The sequence below is a fragment of the Bos javanicus genome, chromosome 1 (assembly GCF_032452875.1).
Source record: "Bos javanicus breed banteng chromosome 1, ARS-OSU_banteng_1.0, whole genome shotgun sequence".
Classification (NCBI taxonomy): domain Eukaryota; kingdom Metazoa; phylum Chordata; class Mammalia; order Artiodactyla; family Bovidae; genus Bos; species Bos javanicus.
In genome coordinates, this window is record NC_083868.1 from 91,353,081 (window position 1) to 91,376,326 (window position 23,246).

General features: G+C 37.5%; 1 non-coding gene across 1 annotated transcript; it reads left to right on the forward strand.

Moving 5' to 3' along the window:
* The first annotated feature begins 21,701 nt into the window (after window positions 1–21,701).
* Window positions 21,702–21,805, forward strand: LOC133255028 (U6 spliceosomal RNA). Its single transcript, XR_009738838.1, has one exon. It is a non-coding gene; the product is annotated as a U6 spliceosomal RNA (small nuclear RNA).
* Window positions 21,806–23,246: the final 1,441 nt, after the last annotated feature.

A 23,246-nucleotide genomic window follows, 5' to 3' on the forward strand; every position in this document is an offset into this window, starting at 1 on the left:
AACTCTCACTTGGGCATATATTGACTACAGTGCTCTCTCTTGTCTGTTTCATTGACAATAGCAGTGAGTCCTTATTCCTGTGCACTTCTAATAGTGACACTCAACATGGTCACCCTTACCTTCCACAGGTTCCACACCACATACAAAGTATTTTTTCCAGAGTATTTATGCCTGTGATATTAACAAATTATCAACACCATTGTCTTGCAATGCCAACGGGCCTTTCTGATTGATATCTTCTGTTGCCTTCAGTTGCTGTGGCTGTGTCATGTTTTCTTAGATCAGTCCTAAGAACTAACAGGTAATGGACAGAAACTCTATGTGAATGAAAGCCTTCACCTCAGTTCACCCCAGGGCCTTACCTATCCTCCTTGCTGTTATCAGTTTGTGAAAAGCAAGAAGTCTTGAGAAGATACAGTTGGACAATGAGCTGTTCTTTGTTTTTACTATAAAATTCCAAATGGTAAATTTAATGAGACCAAATATTAAATATCATTTTCCTGTATACTTTGGTTGAGACTTGCACTTGTGGTTATCATAAACAAGTTCAGTTTATGATAGCAATCAGTTTGGGGAGAGTCCCTGGAAGTCAGTATTCATGGACAACAGTAGGGGTATTGCAGTGTCATGTGTAACAGTGTATTATAAAAAGCATTGAATAAATGGTATTAGGGAATTGAAACAATGAAAACAGATTTTGAAGAGCCATGGTATTTTGAGTCCACTTAGTATTTTTTAATATTGATGATCATAGTCATAATTTCCAAGATCCTGACTTATTTTTATAACAGCCATTCTACTTATTTTCATAAAAGCCATTTTCAATATGAAAAACATAAGATTATTTCTTATAATTAAGGAGTAGAAAACAAATATCTTAAATAGATATCAAAATTTTAAATCAAAACTATTTAATTATAGCAGAAATATTCACTTTTTAATGAAATCTATTTTGGGGGGCTCCAAAATCACTGCAGATGGTGATTGCAGCCATGAAATTAAAAGACGCTTACTCCTTGCAAGGACAGTTATGACCAACCTAGATAGCATATTAAAAAGCAGAAACATTACTTTGCCAACAAAAGTTCGTCTAGTCAAGGCTATGGTTTTTCCAGTGGTCATGTATGGATGTGAGAGATGGACTATAAAGAAAGCCAAGCACCAAAGAATTGATACTTTTGAACTGTGGTGTTTGAGAAGACTCTTGAGAGTCCCCTGGACTGCAAGGAGATCCAACCAGTCCATCCTAAAGGAGATCAGTCCTGGGTGTTCTTTGGAAGGACTGATGTTGAAGCTGAAACTCCAATACTTTGGCCACCTGATGTGGAGAGCTATTTGTTTGAAAAGACCCTGATGCTGGGAAAGATTGAGGGCAGGAGGATAAGGGGACAATAGAGGATGAGATGGTTGGATGGCATCACTGACTCAATGGACATGAGTTTGGGTAAACTCCGGGAGTTGGTGATGGACAGGGAGGCCTGGCGTACTACGATTCATGGGGTCGCAAAAAGTTGGACATGACTGAGCGACTGAACTGAACTGAACTGATTCAATGTTAATTGTTTTTATAAATATAAAACTTCAACATTTTGGCCCTCAATGTCTAGCACATTGCCAATATAAAGAATTAATATTGGCCTTACGATATTAGAGTCAGACCAAAATATATACAAATATATAAGTAACATAAAACATTTCACATCCACAGATATTTTAAATACCTTTAGAACCACAAGTTAAAACAGAAAGAGAAGCAAGAAAAAGTGCACTCTGCAGTGTACTTTTATTATGTAAGATTTTATTACATTCAGAGAAGGCAATGGCATCCCACTCCAGTACTCTTGCCTGGGAAATCCCAAGGATGGAGGAGCCTGGTAGGCTGCAGTCCATGGGGTCACTAGGAGTCGGACACGACTGAGCGACTTCACTTTCACTTTTCACTTTCATGCATTGGAGAAGGAAATGGCAACCCACTCCAGTGTTCTTGCCTGGAGAATCCCAGGGACGGGGGAGCCTGGTGGGCTGCCATCTCTGGGGTCGCACAGAGTCAGACACGACTGAAGTGACTTGGCAGCAGCAGCAGCAGCAAGTATTACATTCATGATATCTGAGAGCTAGAATTGACATAATATTGTTCTTTTTCTTATCTGTTACCCAAGTGAATTTATAGCTTAAATCCTTACCTCACTTCAAAAAAGTCTGTCACTGGCACACACAAATTACACTGTGTATAGGCATTCAGACATGACTTTTGAGAGCACAGAACACAAGATATATTGAGGTTTCTATGACCTAATACTTAATACTCAGCAGGATTGGTGGGTACTCTAACATGTAGCATCCTTTAAAGTATGGAATCATGGGTCCAGTTCTAAGAGCTGGCTTTTAAATTTTAGCTTTCCTGAATTATTTGGTATCAGAGAGATGTCTTGTCAAACTTGCAGTTGACACGGTGTGGACCTAATTATGTTGTTCAATATCAGAGATCCCAAGTGCAATCTCCTTGTATTCATAGAGAATAGAAACAGTAGAAACACTAGGAGTATTTTTCCTGTAAATTCTTATTTGGTATTTTAAGTTACCAAGGGCAAAGTCCTATATCTATAGTGCTGATGGTCTGAGTTTATTACGAGTCTGTGTTTTTCCAATTCATAATCCATCTCCATTTTAGCGCTTCAGAATTTGTTGGGGGAGAGGAAGAAAGAGTGGGCCCAATCAATTCCATTATTCCATTATCTGTTAGTACATTGTTGATCCTGATCATAGATCACAGAGATAGATAGGCATATAAATATATATATGTGTGTGTGTGTATACATATATATGTGTGTGTACATACATATATGTATATAAATCTACACACACATATTTCTGTTCTTGTATGACATTTGACTTGAAAGGCATTAAATATGATGATTGCAGATTGCAACTTGATATATTAATAATTCCCATAATCTATTTTAATAACGATCCTACTGTATGCAAGATTTCATCTGAAGTAAAAGTTTTGAAGTTGTAAAAAGTGCCAGAAAGCAAGATATCTACTTTATGAATGTGTTATTTACCCTGCTGGGAAAGTTTTGATTATTTTATGGAGAGCCTTCTCCAGTAGAGCTTACACTTTGAAAATTTATGATGGAGTTTCACACTCTACAAACTTTCCCAGATTTTGGTTAAATTAAGAGGCCTTCTGGACAGCTTTATCATAAAAGCTGCATAAGGCTATTTTACAACCTTGCCAGGTAACAGTAAAGAGACACAAAGTTTCGGTGATATGGAAGCAGGAATGATTTCACCAAGCTATAGATCCTATAAGTGAAGTTTAGGTCTGTGAGTAAGTTCCCCAGTGTCTTAATTTTAGATGGTATAGGGGCTGTGAAAACATTTTGAACCTTTTATGAGCACTCTTGAACACAGTGTACTTCTATTAAGACCAGATTTCTTTACAACTTCAAGCCTGAATGTCATTTTTTAAATAATTGAAGCCAAAAGATCAATATGAAGCTTTTCAAAATGCCTAGAAGTAGCTGATCTAAACAGATTATGCTCACTTTTTAAGATGGAGTCTGCATTTAATTGTTTGGTCCTATTTAACCTGCATCCTGCTTCTGTTGTCTTAATCTTTGTTAGTTTCAGTTTCCTAATCTCTGTAATTTTTTTTTTTAATTAGAGGATAATTGCTTTACAATGTTGTGTTCATTTCTGCTGTATAATGAAGTGAATCAGCTATATATACATATATATATATATATATATTACATACATCCCCTCCCTCTTGGACCTCCCCCCTCCCACCCCACCCCTCTAGGTCACCCCTCTAGAGCACCAAGTGTAACTCACTGTGCTATACACCAGGTTCCCATTAGCTATCCACTTTACATGTGGTAATGAATTTATGTCAAACTTAATCTCCCAATTCATTCCACCCTCCCATTAACCCACTGTGTCCACACATCCATTTTCTATGTCTGCATGTCTCTTCCCACATAAATGTGGTAAATATATATAATGGAATGTTGCATATGTGCTCAGTTGTTCAGTCTTATCTGACTCTTTGTGACTCCGTGGACTGCAGCTTGCTAGGCTCCTCTATCTATGCAATTTTTCCAGTCAAGAATGCTGGATTGGGGCACTATTTCCTACTCCAGGAGATCTTCCCAACCCAAGGATCAAACCCACAGCTCTTATGTCTCTGCACTGGCAGGCAGATTCTTTATCACTCTCACTGCCTGGGAAGCCCATAATGAAATATTAGCCATAAAATGAAATGAAGCTGGGCCATCTGTAGAGGTATGGATGAACTTAGAGTTTATCATATAGAGTAAAGTAAGAGAAAAAGAAAAACAAATATCATATATTATCATATATGTGGAAATCTAGAAAAATGGCACAGATGTAATGGGTTTTTAAATAAGATCTCATATAATTGTTGTAATGACTGATATAATGCATGTAAGCTGATTAATAAGATAATGCATATAAAGCCAAAAATATATTACCTGGTACATGGTAAGCACTTAATATAGTTTTTCAGTTATCGACAGTTTTTAAAGATAGTATGTGCAAAACACTGGTTGAATAGTTGTGTAGTTTACCCATACTATTTCATTGTCTCACTTTTTAAACGTCTGTCTTAATAAATACAAATTTAATACATAAAAAATGGCATGGAATTCACATGCTACAGGCACAATGGTGGAAGTGACCTCTAATTTTTCTTATGACCTCAAGATTCCATAGAAATTTAATCTATAATTAAACATTAGTTGCTGCATTGAGTTCACCAAAGAAAGAATTTATATCCAGGAAAGGTCAGGGTAAGAAATATAGATATTACCTATATATAGACTAAAATATGATAAGCTAGAAGGATATCATCAAATATGGGTTGTCTGATCTGTAACATATAAAAGATGTGTCTAAATATGAAAGGGAAAGATTTTAAAATAATGCTTTAAATTGCATGCATTCAAATTAGTGTTTTTGAGAAAGGTAATAGGGAGAGGAGTTAAAAATGAAAAGAAAGTACATGTAGTCACAGTCCTAGTTAATTTTTTGTTACAAGTAGTCAGACTCCTAACTAAATAGCTTCTAGCTATATATATATACACACACACACACACACACACACACACATATATATATAAATCCAGTTTGTTTTATTGTTAGAAATAGGCATTCAAACTCTTTAAAAACTATTAACCCTACAAAGTGTTGTTATTCCCATCATACTACAAAAGATACAAAAGCTCAAGAAATAAATTATCTAGTGATACATGGATTATATATGGAGCCACCAGGATTTAAACTGAAATCTGTTTGAAAAACATCTATGCTCTTTCCACAGCATTATGCTGCCTTTCCTGGAAAGTGAGTACCAGCTGGGCAAATATCACACCTCGATTTCTGTTTTTCTTTGTTTTACTGTCATCTAAGACAGTGCTTTAACAAATTACATGTACTCATTTGGAATTCTGTCGAAAGAACAAAATGAAACAATGAATTTCAGTGACAAAAAGCTCACTGCCTAAAAGGCATTTATTTCCACGTTCTTATAATTTTAAATGTTCAAAACTTTCTGACATTGGATAATGGGCTAAAGTAAATTAGTACTATGAAATTTCTTTTTTGCTCCCTTAGGATAGGAAACATGTCTTATTTTGCTTTGTTTTTCCAACCATAGTGACTGGAATTTCAATGAATGTTTCTTGAGTCAATGAAAAGATTTATATGTGGGTTAGAGAGGCAAGTAAGAATAGTGATGAATTTCACATTTGGGACATTGTATAGATATTTTTGGATGCAAATGTGCAGCATATGTTTCTACTTACACTGCAGAAAGTCTTCAATATAATTGTATATTAACAACTACTAATATAAATAAGCAAAATTTGTGTACTGCTTAATGTTCACTATGCTATGCTAAATCACTTCGGTCGTGTCTGACTCTGTGTGACTCCATAGACGGCAGCCCACCAGGCTCCCCCGTCCCTGGGATTCTCCAGGCAACAACACTGGAGTGGGTTGCCATTTCCTTCTCCAATGCATGAAAGTGAAAAGTGAAAGTGAAGTCGCTCAGTTGTGTCCGATTCTTAGCGACCCCATGGACTGCAGCCTACCAGGCTCCTCTGGCCATGGAATTTTCCAGGCAAGAGTACTGGAGTGGGGTACCATTGCCTTCTCCTAATGTTCACTAGTAAAAATAAAATTTCTCATCTCTATTTTTAGTTCTTTTCACTATATTGTAATTTATTTAGATCATAAGATCTTCACCTAAGGTAGCTGTCATAAATAAGTAGTATTTAAATGATCAAAGAATTAAACTAAAGAAGAAATATAGAAAAACAGAGACAGTTTTATTTTTATCAAGATCATTACAATCACTAATTTGATGTGATATGTGGTCTTAATAAGAATAGTAGCCTGCAGTTAAATAATGATACATTTAGGCTAAAAGCAAAAATATAGGTATAGGGGAAACACAATTTGTTGAACCACACATAATTTAAATTGAACTATATGAGATTATGATACTTGGTCACATTTACCTATAAAAACAACAATTTCATATGGTTGAACAGAAAAATGAAAGGCACTCTGTTGTTTTTGTTGTTACTTAGTCTCCTAGGTTAGAGCTGTAAAAATGGAGTTTAAGTTTTGTTGTAGAGATTAAAGGACTGTTAGAGCATAGTGAAAATTCAATAAATAGTAGCTATTATTTGTATTAGTAATAAATTAGAACTTTAGCTATCATGTTGTTGAAAGCATACTTTTATTGTGTTAAGGAGCTAGCCTCCTGCTATTGATCTTTTTCTAAAATATATTATACATTATGCTCACACTGTTCTTCAGATGTTCTGAATATCAACTAATCCAGATAGAGATAAGTGTAGACCTTACCAAAGGTGTAGTGTTTGACTTTCTTTTCTAAATATCACAAATACACATGCAAAAAAATTTCCTTCAGGAAACTTCTTGAGAAGAAGCCCAAGAGACTTCTTGCTCAATTCTTTGCCAGACGAAACCTCTAGACCTTTCAAAATTTGTTTCAGATGTACTCCCAAGGAGCACAATTGTCTGATCTGCACCTTGAATGGCTTATAAGCCGTGCTGACCTATATTGTGTATGCCGAGCATGCATCTTTCCAGGAATGTCAACAGAAGTTTTGTACATAACACTGGTTCAGAATGTATAAGAAAAATCTGCATAGCAGAGGAGTAAATGGATATTTTCTATTTTTTATTTTAAATGATACCAATGCCTCTAATTTTTCAAGTGTCAAGAAAATAAAATAATAATGGCAGTATGAAGTATAATTTTGCAACTGCATTAAACTGAAAATCATTTATGAAGTCCAACCATATAAGAAAAATTTTCAGATGGGAAAAGTAAGAATCCCCTTGACCTAATTAAGCAATCATCAGCATAGTAATTTAGAGTTAGTTTGCTATTTGTCCCTGTTTTTCTCTCTACATTTACCAAGAATATTACCCAGTGGTATGTTCTGTTTTTATTTGCCAAGCACTGATTTATACGTCACCCTTTATCCATAGAAGCGCCCCAGGTTGTGCTAGTGGTAAAGAATCTGCCTGTTGATGCAGGAGAAGCTAGTGGCTTGGGTTCCATCCCTGGGTTGGGAAGATCCCCTGGAGGAGGAAATCCACTCCAGTATTCTTGCCTGGAGAATCCCATGGACAGAGGAGACTGGTGGGCTACATGCATGGGGTCATAAAAGAATTGGACATGACTGAGCATGCATGTACTACTTTACCCTATATATTTTTTTTCATTTTTCTTACATAATATCTTTTTTTTTTTTTTTTCTTTTCCCCCCTCAGTACAGGGTTCTGTATAACACGTGGAAGATACTAAACACAAACTCCTTTCTTGGCATCTGGCTCTATTCTGCCAATGTAAGTTGTCCTGGGAATTACTTTGAAGTTCTTTCTTTTACTCTTCAATCGATTTTTCCCCAGAATGTCAGCTTTTCCCTCTAAACCACATCCTTAGTGGCTGTCAGCTTCTGAAAAAAATATGGGAAGCGGCACTTAATACCACAGTTACCTGCAAGATCCCTGAAGCCAGACAGGATCAGGCTTTACTGCCTCAAACCTGCAGTATGGAATGGCAGCTCTATTGCCTGGGTCACTTGCTAAGGACAGGGAAAAAAAAAAAAAAGAAAAAATGTACTTGAAGAGTTGCATGTCATAAGGAAGCAAAGCTGTCAAGTACAAACAGAACTGAAAACAGCATTTTGCAGAACCAGAAATCACTGCTTGAAAATAAGACACATGGCTGTAGGCAGGTCTCACAGTTGGGTGGTGAGCTGTCTTCAACCATGGACTGGAATTACCTGCATGTCAGATGGACCAAGGCCATTTTATGCTTAGTCAAGGAAACTGGGGCCTGAAGGAATACTCAATGAAAAATTTTTAGAAGACTTGAGTCATAAAATACTTTAGGCGTGAATGCAATTTTAGTTTTTCCAGAGATATCTACATTTTATCCACAATTACATGTTTTATGTAAACCTTAATTGAAGGAGCTTTTGAGTTAATCCATTATCATGTGTTATCACTAGGCTAGGGATCTGAACAAGGAGATGGAACTGTTAAATTAACCTAATACCAGATTGTCAGTTCTGGGAGGTACAAGCTTCATTTACTTGATCTATGAGAATGATTATATGTTAGAACAGATGAGGGCTGGAGGGATTCTAGACTCCAATTCTATCACTTTCTTTGGAAGAAGATGAAAAAATTGAGGACTAGACTTGAAATGACAGAAGAGGAAACAAACTGAAATTCCTGCCCCAAGGATAGTGTCCACAGCCACTTTCATGCTTGTAGTTAAATGTTCAACTTCAGCCTTCTAAAACAGTTTCTCTCTGCATTTTGAGACTCATATATAAAGAGAAATGTTGGTATAGTTAATATATCATATTATATGTTGGTATTATAATTATATATGTAAAGCTATATATGTGGTCATATATCATATATAACTAACATTTTAATACAATGTACTTTGGGGTTTTTTAAATCTATCTACTCATATATATATACATAGCTATACACGTGTGTGCCTGTATATATGTGTGTGTGTACATGTGTGTATATAGGACATAAGACAGTTCCAGGGGTTCCATGAGGTCTTCCTGTTTCCAACCTCACATCTATGTAAGGTTAGGTTTTCTTCATGTACATCAATTAAAAACAACATACACAACAGGTTGAATTCAGAAGCAGGTATGAGAATCCAAAGAGATTTGCAAGACTATAAAATCACTACCTTTATTAAATATGTTATTTTGGAAAGTTTAGTGTTTTTTGTAGCAATATACTAGTTATATGAACATTAAATATGTTTTATTTAGTTTAAAATAAATAAGTAACTATTTAAACTGTTTTAGTATCTAATATAATAACCACCAATAGATGCAAACCATATTAACAAAACATCTTTGGGATCCTCAATAATTTGTAACAGTATAAAGAGTTCCTGAGAAAAAACATTTTGGGACTCTCTGGACTAAACAATTATCCATAAAGTGACTTAGAGTAAGAGTTCTGGGCATGAGAAGGTCTTGTACTAAATAGTGACTGGTTACCCTGAAGTTCCTGGTTTTGAAGGGTTTGAGAGAGGCCAGCTAACATAACAATGCAGAACACAGAAGACTGAGGTGTACACAGAGAAGAAATAAATGAGGACCAGGCGGGCAGTAAGTCTTCCCAAGCAGTGCTGGTGGTAAAGAACCTGCGTGGCAATGCAGGAGAATAAGAGATGCAGGTTCAATCTGTGAGTTGGGACGATCCCTTGGAGAAGGGCACAGCTACCCATTCCAGCATTCTTGCCTGGAGAATCCCATGGACAGAGGAGCCTGGTGACAGTCTGCTGCTGCTAAGTCGCTTCAGTCCTGTCCGACTCTGTGCAACCCCAGAGACGGCAGCCCACCAGGCTCCCCGTCCCTGGGATTCTCCAGGCAAGAACCCTGGAGTGGGTTGCCATTTCCTTCTCCAATGCATGAAAGTGAAAAGTGAAAGTGAAGTCACTCAGTCGGGTCCAACTCCTAGCGACCCCATGGACTGCAGCCTACCAGGCTCCTCCATCCATGGGATTTCCCAGGCAAGAGTACTGGAGTGGGGTGCCATTGCCTTCTCCAGGTGACAGTCTATAGGGTGACAAAAAAGTTAGGCACAACTGAAGCAACTTAGCACATAGGGGGCAGTAGTAGACCAGAAATGTATCAAGGGCATGAGTAAAGAATAGATTAGAAGGAAAGCAGACCAGGAAGCAACACCAGAACAGACAGGATCCCTGGGTCAGTGAGCAGTGGCCACACCCCTCCCATTATGGAGTATCTGGAGTGAGAATGAGCTTCTATGTTCCCTGAGACAATCCTGTCTACAGGGATGTCTGAATGTATGGCCACTGTAGTGACACTATCTCCAGCTCTTTCTTATGTAGCTGCAAACTGAAGGAGGATTTGAAGAAAGTCATTACAAACAGGGAGTCCTATGACTTTTCTGATCACTCTTGAGAGAAGAGAAAGTCTTGGAATCACTTTGAACAACAAACATAGTCTCAATGACATGGCTGACAAAGATAAAACCTAGTTACATATAATGACCAGAACTCCAACTAGATTTGGAGGTAAATCACCTCTTCCATCCCTTGCTTGGCAACTGGAGACCTTGGAGCAGCTTCCTGGGACAGGCGTTGGGCTCTTTCTCTCCTTACCCACCCATTATGGTGCCTCCTTGTTATGCAGGCAAATGCCTGCCTTTTCTCTCTCTATTGCTGCTGCAGAGGTTCTAGTGTTAAGGGATTTTATCTTCTCTGAGCCTGGCAAATATTGACAGCTGATTCATGTGGAGGCATTTTTTGTGGATTTGCTGGAGATTTTCTGGCTGAGTCTCTCTAATTCTGACTTTCTTCATGTACACCATGCTGTGTCTAGTCACTCATTCTTGCCTGACTCTTTGGAACCCCAGAGACTGTAGCCTACCAAGCTCCTCTGTCCATGAGGATTCTCCAGGCAAGAACACTGGAGTGTGCTTCCATGCCCTCCTCCAGGGGATCTTCCCAACCCAGGAATCAAACCCAGGTATCTTCCATTTCAGGTGGATTCTTTACCATCTGAGCCACCAGGGAAGCCCCTTCATGTACATAGAACATCTTAAATTGGCCATACAATTACTTTCTCCACTTCTGCTCCCAAGAGTCTATCCAAAAGCTGACCAGGGTTCCTGAGGTTACTTCAGATTGCAATTTATGCCACAGTTTTCATGTCTAGTCTCCTGTCATCAAAGTACAGTTACAAGCTGCTGTGATGAAAGGCTTCAGATATGCTATGTGTGTGCATATGGGTGAGGAGGTCAAAATTGCAATGACTACTTTCAAAGAAATCATCTTTACTCTTTTGACCTTTTTTTGTTGTTGTTCAGTCACTCAGTTGTGTCCAACTCTTTGACTCCATGGTCTGCAGTATGCCAGGCTTTCCTCTCCTTCACCAACTTACTCTCTTGCTCAAATTCATGTCCATTGAGTCAATGATGCCATCCAACTATCTCACCCTCTGTCACTCCCTTCTCCTCCTGCCCTCAGTCTTCCCCAGCATCAGGGTCTTTTCCAATGAGCCTGTTCTTTGCATCAGATGGCCAACGTATTGGACCTTATTTATTACTGCTAACAGTAACAGGGTTCAAAGTCATATAACTAGTTTCTGGCAATTTAATTTAAAACTTTGAAAAAAAAAGAAAAAAACACACACCTCTTTTGGAGTGAAGCATCTATTATAGATTGATGCCTTAGTTGAAACTTTCCAATTTAAGGCCCTGTTGCACATCCTGGTAATGAGCTCCCTTTAATTGAAGAAATCTGCTTTTCTTTGCAACATGAAAGAGCCTTTTAACATTAAATTTCTTATTGTGTTACATATAAGAAGTACACTTAGCATTATGACCCAATATATGCATAAACATAAATATTTATGAATTTATACACACCCCCAAAAGTTTCTCAAAATCTTCTACTTCTCTCAAACTTTATTCTTATCACAATTTTTCTTAGCCCTTATTGTTATTTTTTATTTCTCAACTCTTTATTTTTCCTCTTAACAAAAATATTTCTCATCTATCCCTCTACAGTGAGCCATTATTTCAGCTTCAAGCCACAGTAAAAATAAATAAATAAATCGGGAAAAATTTCCCCATCTTTGACCAAATCATAATTACCAATATAATAGAGGATTTTAGGGGGAAATTAATCTTTCCTTTCAGAGTTATGAGAGACCTTATAGTCTAGGAGGCAGCCTGAAAACAGTATTTAAAAGAGTGGATTTTGGGACAAAGTGAAAATGAAAGTCGTTCAGTCATGTCTGACTCTTTGTGACCCATGGACTATGCAGTCCATGGACTATTCTCCAGGTCAGAATAGTGGAGTGAGTAGCTGTTCCCTTTTCCAGGGGATCTTCCCAACGCAGGGAGTTAACCTGAAATGATAGCTGTTGTACATCTTAAACATCTACCTTTGGAAGAATTATTCTTTTATCCCCAACCATGTAAATTCTGCTTAAGTATTTTGCTAAGATATCTTGGTACCTTTTTCTAGGGAGAAGGGAAAAGTCTAACTCCAATAATGCAATAAAATGAGTGACCTGTGAAGGATTGTATAAAGAAACATCTTACTAACAATGGACAAAAAAAAATTTCAGAAGAAATTGGGACCCATGAGAGCCACTGTATTTATTTCATGATTATTCCTATCATCAATTCTGCTTATGTGGAAGTGTGAGCAAATCAAGAACTGATGTATTTACCCACAACCTACTTAGGGCCAAAGGCTGTATTAGAATATGTTGGCACATCAATAGGCATCTTTTACTCCATCTAATAATTTTAATAGTTTTCAAAGGCTTTTGTAATAAGTACCCAGACTTGGTGGCTTAAATCACCAAAATTTACATTTTCATGTTTTCAAGATCAGAAGTTTGAGACTGAGATGCCAGCAGGTTGGCTTCTTCTGAGGTTTCTTTTCTCTTTTCCTTGTGTCTTTTCTTGGTTTTCCATCTTTGTCTTTCTTTTGTCCTAACCTCTTCTTATAACAACACTGGTCACATTGGGTTAGCACCCACCCTTTAGATCTTGTTTTAAGCTAATTACCCCTTTACAGACCTTACTGCCAAATACATTCACATCCACAGGTTACTGGGGGTTAGGGCTTCAATATAGAAATTGGGCTGGGGAGCGGTACAGTTCAGCTCACAACATTGGTTTAGTTATAGACCTCTACTAACCTGACTGAGCGACTTTCACTATCCTGCTACCTGCTAAAGATGTTGGCACCTGGATCATAATGTTTATTTTTTCCTCCTTTCTGCCATCATCATGAATATCTTCAAGATTCAGGTAGACAATGGCTCTATCTCAACCATCATCTACATACTTCACATAAGTAGTTCACTTTTATTATCAACCTCTAATTGTCGAGTCCAGCTTGACAGCACAGGTTCCTGAAAGCGTGGTACAGTGAAAGAATGAGAAACGCTCAAGAAAGTTACCACCAACACCCCCACGAGGTGAAGGTGCCCAAACTGATCTCAAGTCTACTTAATTATACTTTTTGAGACTTACTTGTACACGTTTACATGAGCACAGCCAGCCAAGTGGCCTTCAATGATAATCCTGTGCCATTAACATTGAACATTTTGGTATCCCTGTTTTTCTGCTTCAAGCACAAAGACCCAGTTAATCTTTATGTGCCTCCCAGTTGCCAAAGATAGGAACAGTCTGTTGATGGTTTCCCATCCCCAGGCATATATCCTGCTTTCAAGATGTTTTTTGTTCCTTCTTGGATTCCTTCAGGAGTCACATACTGGAATCCTGTCCTCTCAGCAAGAGTGTTTAATTCTTTTGCCAGGCCTTTTAGTAGTCCTCTCTCCTATACCTAATGGTAGCATTTATATCCATTTCACCATTGCACTCTTATATTTCAGTGCCTACTGTGTTACCAAGGCTTCCCACTCTTTTAATTCTCTCAAACTTTGTACTCATCACACCTATTATCAACCTTCATTGTGATTCTTTTTAACTCTTTTTTTTTTATAAAATAAATCCCCTTCTTTTAATTTCTTCTCTACTGAGCCATTAATTTGTCTTCAAACCAGAGGAAAACATCAATCAGACAAAAATTTCTTATCTCTTCTTCCACATGTAACCGTTGAGTATGTGTATTTTCTATTACTGCATAACAGGTTACCACAAATTTAGTACACAAATCAAAAATTATGAGTTTAGAGCTTTCCTGGGTCTGTAGTCCATGTGAGAGTTAACTGTATCCTCTTCTGGGGTTTCACAAGGTTGAAATTAAGGTGTTGGTGCCTGTATGCATGCTAAGTTGCTTCAATTGTGTCTGGCTCTTTTTGAGCCTATGGACGGGATCCCTCCAAGTGCCTCTGTCCATCAGATTCTCCAGACAAGAGTACCAGAGTGGGTTGCCACGCCCTCCTCCAGGGCATCTTTCCCACCCAGACGTCTCCTGCATTGGCAGGCAGGTTCTTTACCACTAGCGCCATCTGGGAAGCCCAGACCTGCAATCTCTTCTAAGGCTTAGCATTCTCTTGCAAACTCCTTAAGGGAGGGAAAAATTAATTTCCTTACTGTTCTGACTGAAGTTATTGCTTGTTCTTGCTAGCTATAAACTAAGGCGGGTTCTCAGCCTCTGAAGGCCTTCCTTCAGTTCTTTGCCTTGTGGCCTCTTTCTCTTTATCGTATCAGTTTACTTCATCTTTGACTCTGACAGAAGAATGTCTCTGCCACTTCATGTTCTTTTAGAGGGCTGACCTGTTTAGATTAAGCCAACCAAAGATATGATTTAAATCAAGGTTTTAAATCAAAGTCAACTGATCAGTAACCTAATAAGGGGAATGATATCTCATCATATTCACTCTTTTGGGACTTTAAAGGGCATATAGATCAGAGGATAGGAATCTCAGAGTCTAGCTTAGAATTCTGGCTACCCCAAGATAGCTGGAGAGCATCATAAAACTGTGTGACCCCAGGAACTTCAAATGCATAATATCCAAACATTGATTATATCCTCAACAGAGTCAGACATGACTGAGGTGACTTTGCATGCATGCACGCAGCATGCATCTTATTCAAATTAATTTTTTTGTGACTAAGGACTGAATAAGTATGTGTTTAATGTGTTAATAAAAGGAATAAGTGTTGTATTGTGATTTAGAAAAAAAAGATCTTATTCATACTCTAAGGTTTGGTTTTCCTTCAAACTCTCTCCAATTCTAATATTAAATGACAATGTAATTGTATATCTTTAATAATAAAAAAAAAACTTCCTCTTGAAATAAGAAAAGTCATACCCTTTAAAATTACTTTAATAGCTTGTTAGGTTAGTTTGTATTTCCAGTAGAGAATATAAACATGAAAAACAGATCTCTTTGTAAAATAATCATTGGAGAACAAGAATTATAAATTATTATGCTATAAATTATTTATGGACTTGTTATGTTACAGTGAGAGAGAAGCCGTGTATAGTCATCAGCTAATTTGCAAGAATTCATTAACACCCTCACACTGTTTTATAATTTATATTTTGATTAACCTCCTTATACAGTTTTGGGATTTATACTTTGTGTACATAGTATATAATATAATCTAGGAGTATGTGTATATATATATGTATATATAATAGATTATATTATTATTTGGGGCAAGGTCTATGTATTATTCACCTTTGTCTTCTTAGCATCAAATAAAATACCTAGAATAGGGAAATTATTAGTTATTTATTGAATAAAAAAAGAGATTGACTAATGAGTAATCTGATGTACAGAACACTGAAACAAAGCTTGCAAAGGTAAGATACTTTCTTAGGTCATAATTTTCAATAACATTTGGAAATGTAGAAAGAACAGTCCAGAAGATGTTAGTGCTAAAAATACAGACTTGAGATATATCCATGAAGGTAGGTTTGCTTGTACATATAAATTAGGGCTAATACTACAATTAACTTTGATCATCTTTACCCCAAGTCCTTTGCAGAGTCCTTTTTTATCCCACATCCTATATGCTTCTGTATTGAATTTTTTTGTATTAATGTAGCTCCCAGTCTCCATTTTCTTACCATTCTAATATATAGTACAGACACATTTAGATGAAGTATCGCAAATCATCAAGATATTGCCCTGCTTCAAAGGCACAAAATATTCCTCCTAATTACCAAATTAAGGTGAAATAACCTGGTCCCATTTTACCTTTATAGATCAGCATGCCAATTCCTGTTACTTGTATTCTAATCTATTTGATGCAACCTTGGTTCCTAAAAATATTGGTATACATAACTGCTCATTCTGTTTTCTCTCTCGGGAATAGCTTCCTTTATCACTGTATTTCAAAATTTTAACATTTTCAAAGATCTGACTCATATGTCGTACTTTTCTTGAAGTCTCCTTAAACTTAACAGCAAGAAAGTGTTAACATGCTTTTGTCTTTTAAAGCATGTTTTTTTCTGTTTTCTTATAGTACTTATTGTCTGCCATCATGTGAAATTGTTCTTTATATGCTTTATGACTTTCTTATTGAATGGAAATCTTTTTTTTTTAAGATAAGGGTTTTTGTATTTTGGAACCTACTTTTCTGTGACATGGCACAAAATAGACTCAGTGGAGTATTTTTTCATTGGCAGTATACAATAATCATTGATTGAATCTTATAATATGCCTCATATTTTGCATATCTATCCAACCAACAACACAGATACAGGGTCCCTAATTTAAGGAAAAGACACAGTCATATGTTAGTAACAGGATAGAGATTTGTATATTAACCTGTCAAATTTTAAAACCCATACACTACTGTATAACTCAGCTCCCACTCTAAATAGTGAAGAAACACCTTGATAAAATTTTAAAAAGAATTAAGCTTTCACTTTTTGAAAATTAAAATTTTGGTTTAGACACACTTGTACTTGTGCCTCTATTTTTTAAGCATTTTAAAAATTTAAGTATAGTTAATTTTCAGCGTCATGTTAGCTTTAGGAGTAAGGCAAAGTAAGTTGGATGTGTGTGCATATATTCTTTTCCAGATTGTTTTCGGTTATAGCTTATTACATGATAATGAATATAGTTCCATGTGCTATATAGTAGGTTCTTGTTTATCTATTTTTTATATAGTAACATGTATATGCTAATCTCAAACTCCTAATTTCTTTCTTCCCATCCCCCCACTATCTTTTTTGATAACACAAGTTTGATTTATATGTCTGTGAATCTATTTCTGTTTTATAAGTTCAGTTCAGTTCACTTCAATCACTCAGTCGAGTGCAACTCTTTGTGATCCCATGGACCGCAGCACTCCAGGCCTCCCTATGCATCACCAACTCCCAGAGTTTACTCAAAGTCATATCCATTGAGTTGGTAATGCCATCCAACCATCTCATCCTCTGTCGTCCCCTTCTCCTCCTACATTCAATCTTTCCCAGCATCAGGGTTTTCTCAGAAGAATCAGTTCTTCCCATCAGGTGGCGAAACTATTGAAGTTTCAGCTTCAACATCAGTCCTTCCAATGAACACTCAGGATTGATCTCCTTTAGGATGAACTGTCTCCTTGCAGTACAAAGGACTCTCAAGAGTCTTCTCCAACACCACAGTTCAAAAGCAACAATTCTTCTGCACTCAGCTTTCTTTATAGTCCAACTCTCACATCCATACATGACTACTGGAAACACCATAGCCTTGGCTAGATAGACCTTTGTTAGCAAAGTAATATCTCTGCTTTTTAATATTCTGTCTAGGTTGGTCATAGCTTTTCTTCCAAGGAGTAAGTGTCTTTTAATTTCATGGCCTCAGTCACCATCTTCAGCAATTTTGGAACCTCAAAAAATAACATCTGCCACTGTTTCCACTGTTTCTCCATCTATTTCCCATGACGTGATGGGACCAGATGCCATGATCTTCGTTTTCTGAATGTGGAGTTTTAAGCCAACTTTTTCACTCTCCTCTTTCACTTTCATCAAGAGGCTCTTTAGTTCTTCTTCACTTTCTGCCATAAGAGTGGTGTCATCTGCATGTCTGAGGTTATTGATATTTCTCCTGGCAATCTTGAATCTAACTTGTGCTTCATCCAGCCCAGCTTTTCTCATGATGTACTCTGCATATAAGTTAAATAAGCAGAGTGACAATATACTGCCTTGACATATTCCCTTTCCTATTTGGAACCAGTCTGTTGTTCCATGTCCAGTTCTAACTGTTGCTTCCTGACATGCATACAGATTTCTCAAGACGCAGGTCAGGTGGTCTGGCATTCCCATCTCTTTCAGAATTTCCCACAGTTTCTTGTGATCCACACAGTCAAAGGCATTGGCATAGTCAATAGCAGAAATAGATGTTTTTCTGGAACTCTCTTGCTTTTTCTACAATCCAGCAGATGTTGGCAATTTTATTTCTGGTTCCTCTGCCTTTCTAAAACTCAGTTGAACATCTGGAAGTTCACGGTTCAGGTATTGTTGAAGCCTCCCTTGGAGAATTTTGAGCATTACTTTGCTAGCGTGTGAGATGAATGCAATTGTGCAGTAGTTTGAGCATTCTTTGGTATTGCCTTTTCTAGGGATTGGAATGAAAACTGACCTTTTCCAATCCTCTGGCCACTGCTGAGTTTTTGGCATAAAATGAACATGTGAAAGTGAAAATCTCTCAGTCATGTCTGACTCTTTGTGACCACATATACTATAAAATCCTAGCAGACCTAACAGACCTACTGTAAAGACCTAACAGAAGCAGACCTAACAGAAGCACAAGCAGAAGATATTAAGAAGAAATGGCAAGAATACACAGAAGAACTGTACAAAAAAGATCTTCACAACCCAGATAATCATGATGATGTGATTGGCTCACCTAGAGCCAGACAACCTGGAATGCGTAGTCAAGTGGGCCTTAGGGAGCATCACTATGAACAAAAATGGTGGAGGTGATGAAATTCCAGTTGGGCTATTTCAGATCCTAAAACTGATGCTATAAAAGTCCTGCACTCAATATGTTAGCAATTTGGAAAACACAGCAGTGGCTACAGGACTGGAAAAGGTTAGTTTTCATTCCAATTCCTAAGAAAGGCAATGCCAAAGAATGCTCAAACTACCGCACAACTGCACTCATCTCACACGCTAGTAAAGTAATGCTCAAAATTCTCCAAGCCAGGCTTCAGCAATACATGAACCATGAACTTCCAGATGTTCAACTGGTTTTAGAAAGGCAGAGGAACCAGAGATCAAATTGCCAACATGCGCCGGATTGTAGAAAAAGCAAGAGAGTTCCAGAAAAACATCTATTTCTGCTTTATTGACTATGCCAAAGCCTTTGACTGTGTGGATCACAAGAAACTGTGGAAAATTCTGAAAGAGATGGGAATACCAGACCACCTGATCTGCCTCTTGAGAAACCTATATGCAGGTCAGGAAGCAACAGTTAGAACTGGACATGGAACAACAGACTGGTTCCAAATAGGAAAGGGAATATGTCAAGGCAGTATATTGTCACTCTGCTTATTTAACTTATATGCAGAGTACATCATGAGAAACGCTGGGCTGGATGAAGCACAAGCTAGAGTCAAGACTGCCAGGAGAAATATCAATAACCTCAGACATGCAGATGACACCACTCTTATGGCAGAAAGTGAAGAAGAACTAAAGAGCCTCTTGATGAAAGTGAAAGAGGAGAGTGAAAAAGTTGGCTTAAAACTCCACATTCAGAAAACGAAGATCATGGCATCTGGTCCCATCACGTCATGGGAAATAGATGGAGAAACAGTGGGAACAGTGGCAGATGTTATTTTTTGAGGTTCCAAAATTGCTGAAGATGGTGACTGAGGCCATGAAATTAAAAGACACTTACTCCTTGGAAGAAAAGCTATGACCAACCTAGACAGAATATTAAAAAGCAGAGATATTACTTTGCCAACAAAGGTCTATCTAGCCAAGGCTATGGTGTTTCCAGTAGTCATGTATGGATGTGAGAGTTGGACTATAAAGAAAGCTGAGTGCAGAAGAATTGTTGCTTTTGAACTGTGGTGTTGGAGAAGACTCTTGAGAATCCCTTGGACTGCAAGGAGATCTAACCAGTCCATCCTAAAGGAGATCAGTCCTGGGTGTTCATTGGAAGGACTGATGTTGAAGCTGAAACTCCAATACTTTGGCTACCTGATGCAAAGAGGTGACTCATTTGAAAAGACACTGATGCTGGGAAAGATTGAGTGCAGGAGGAGAAAGGGATGACAGAGGATGAGGTGGTTGGATGGCATCACCAACTCAATGGATATGTGTTTGAGTAGGCTCCGTGAATTCGTGATGGACAGGGAGGCCTGCTGTGCTGCAGTCCATGGGGGTCATAAAGAGTTGGACATGACTGAGTGATTGAACTGAACTTATACCCTTTTCGGGCTCCAACTGAATCAAAACAGATAATCAATAGACATTAACAACACAGTAAAAGTAATGTTAGAATTATAAATATCTTGAAGCAACCATCATAAAAATGTTTCTAGAAGCGGTTATGAACAGGATACAAACAAATGCATATATATAAAGTCTCAGCAAAGAACTAGAAAGTTTTAACCATTAAATAGAAGATATGAAAATCCAAATATAAATTTTAGAACCATAAAATATAATAATTAAAATTCAGTGACTAGACTCATTTAACAAATAGAACATATAAGTATTTTGGAATACAGCTAAACGGTGCTGAGATGGAGATTTATAGCACTAAATGTATGTGTTAGAGATGACAAAGAGTCTCAAACTGATAATTAAGCCCTTCCTTGAAAACCTATAAAAAGAAAGGCAAAATGAACCCAAAGCAAGGATACCGAGAAACTAGATCACTCATACATTTCTGGTGGGAGTAAAAAGTTTTACAGCCACTCTGGAAAACAATTCAGCAGTTTCTTAATAAATTAAACATTCAACTACCATCCAACCCAGCAATTCTACTTCTTTGCCTTTACTCCAGAGATAAGAAAACTTATGTTCACACAAAATCTGTACATGAATGTTTACAGCAGCTGTATTTGTACAAGGCCAACATTAGTAAAACACAGATGGGCTTCAACTGGTGAATGGTTAAACAAACTCTAGCACATTCAAACCACATAATCTAGCTCAGCAATAAAAAGCAATGAACTATTGGTACATATAACAACTTGGACAAATCTCCACACTGAGTAATACGCTGAGTTAAAAAAAAAATAGTCCCTACATATAGGTTATATATGATATGATGCAATTTATATAACACTTTTAAAATGATTAAAATTGTAGAAATAATAAACAGATTTCTGGTTAACAAAATTTAAGACCTGAGGAAACTGTAAATGGCAATATGCAAGATCCTTGTGATGATGGAAAATTCTGTACCTTGACAATTGAGTGTCAGTGTCTTGATTATGGTATTGTTCTGTATGAGTTTGAACTGCATGGCTCCACTTGTATGTAGATTTTTTCAATAAATGTTTAGTATATATCCATGGTTGGTTGAATCCTGGAGTATAGAACCTCAGATAAGGAGGGCCATTCTAGAGTCATACATGGATTTTTGACTCTGCAGGTGGTGGATAGCTCTAGTTCTCTTGGGTTGTTCAAGTGTAAACTGTAGTTTTAAAATGTTATTGTTGGTGTTCACTTTGGCAGCACATATACTAAAATGATACAGAGAAGATTAGAATGATACAGAGAAGATTAGCATGGCCCCTGCACAAGGATGACATGCAAATTCGTGAAGTGTTCCATATTTTTAGGTTCAAAAGGGAGGGGATATATGTATACCTATGGCTAATTCATGTTGAGGTTTGACAGAAAACAACAAAATTCTGTAAAGCAATTATCCTTCAATAAAAAAAATAAATAAAAAAAAGAAAAAGTTATTGTTGGGGAAACTGGGTAAAAGGTACCTGGAAATTCTTTGTATTATTTCTTAAAATTGCAGGTGAGTCTATAACTATCTCAAAATATCATTTTGCTTAAGACAATACTGTTAGTTCTTTCAGCCACTGACAAACTGTAAGGGAATCAAAAGGTATAAGTATGAGTTTCTTAAAATAAGATTCCCTCTGCATTATGCCAGAATTCCAGATGAAAATCACTGATTAGTAAAGCAAGTTTACAGTGGTTGAGTCATGATTTGAAGATATTAGTTGGTGAGAGGATCGAGGTATTCCCAAATTCTGTTTAGATAATCACTCCATATCCCCACTGAATTTCCAAAGGAACTGCCTACACATAGAAAACACAGGGCAAAGATACAATTTTACCCAGGGGCAAAGTAGCTTAATACCTCCCAATCCTGAGCTCAGGTAAATTTAGGAAGGAGAATATAGATTCAGTTCAGTTCAGTTTAGTCGCTCAGTGGTGTCCGACTCTTTGCGACCCCATGAATCGCAGTACGCCCAGACTCCCTGTCCATCACCAACACCCGGAGTTCACTGAGACTCACGTCCATTGAGTCTGTAATGCCATCCAGCCATCTCATCCTCTGTTGTCCCCTTCTCCTCCTGCCCCCAATCCCTCCCAGCATCAGAGTCTTTTCCAATGAGTCAACCCTTTGCATGAGGTGGACAAAGTACTGGAGTTTCAGCTTTAGCATCATTCCTTCCTAAGCTATCCCAGGGCTGATCTCCTTCAGAATGGACTGGTTGGATCTCCTTGCAGTTCAAGGGCCTCTCAAGAGTCTTCTACAACACCACAGTTCAAAAGCATTAATTCTTCGGTGCTCAGCTTTCTTTACAGTCCAACTCTCATATCCATACATGACCACTGGAAAAACCATAGCCTTGACTAGATGGACCTTTGTTGGCAAAGTAATGTCTCTGCTTTTGAATATGCTATCTAGGTTGGTCATGATTTGCCTTCCAAGGAGTAAGCACCTTTTAATTTCATGGCTGCAATCACTATCTGCAGTGATTTTGGAGCCCAAAAAAATAAAGTCTGACACTGTTTCCACTGTTTCCCCATCTATTTCCCATGAAGTGATGGGACCAGATGCCATGATCTTCGTTTTCTGAATGTTGAGCTTTAAGCCAACTTTTTCACTCTCCACTTTCACTTTCATCAAGAGGCTTTTGAGTTCCTCTTCACTTTCTGCCATAAGGGTGGTGTCATCTGCGTATCTGAGGTTACTGATATTTCTCCCGGTAATCTTGATTCCAGCTTGTGCTTCTTCCAGCCCAGCGTTTCTCAT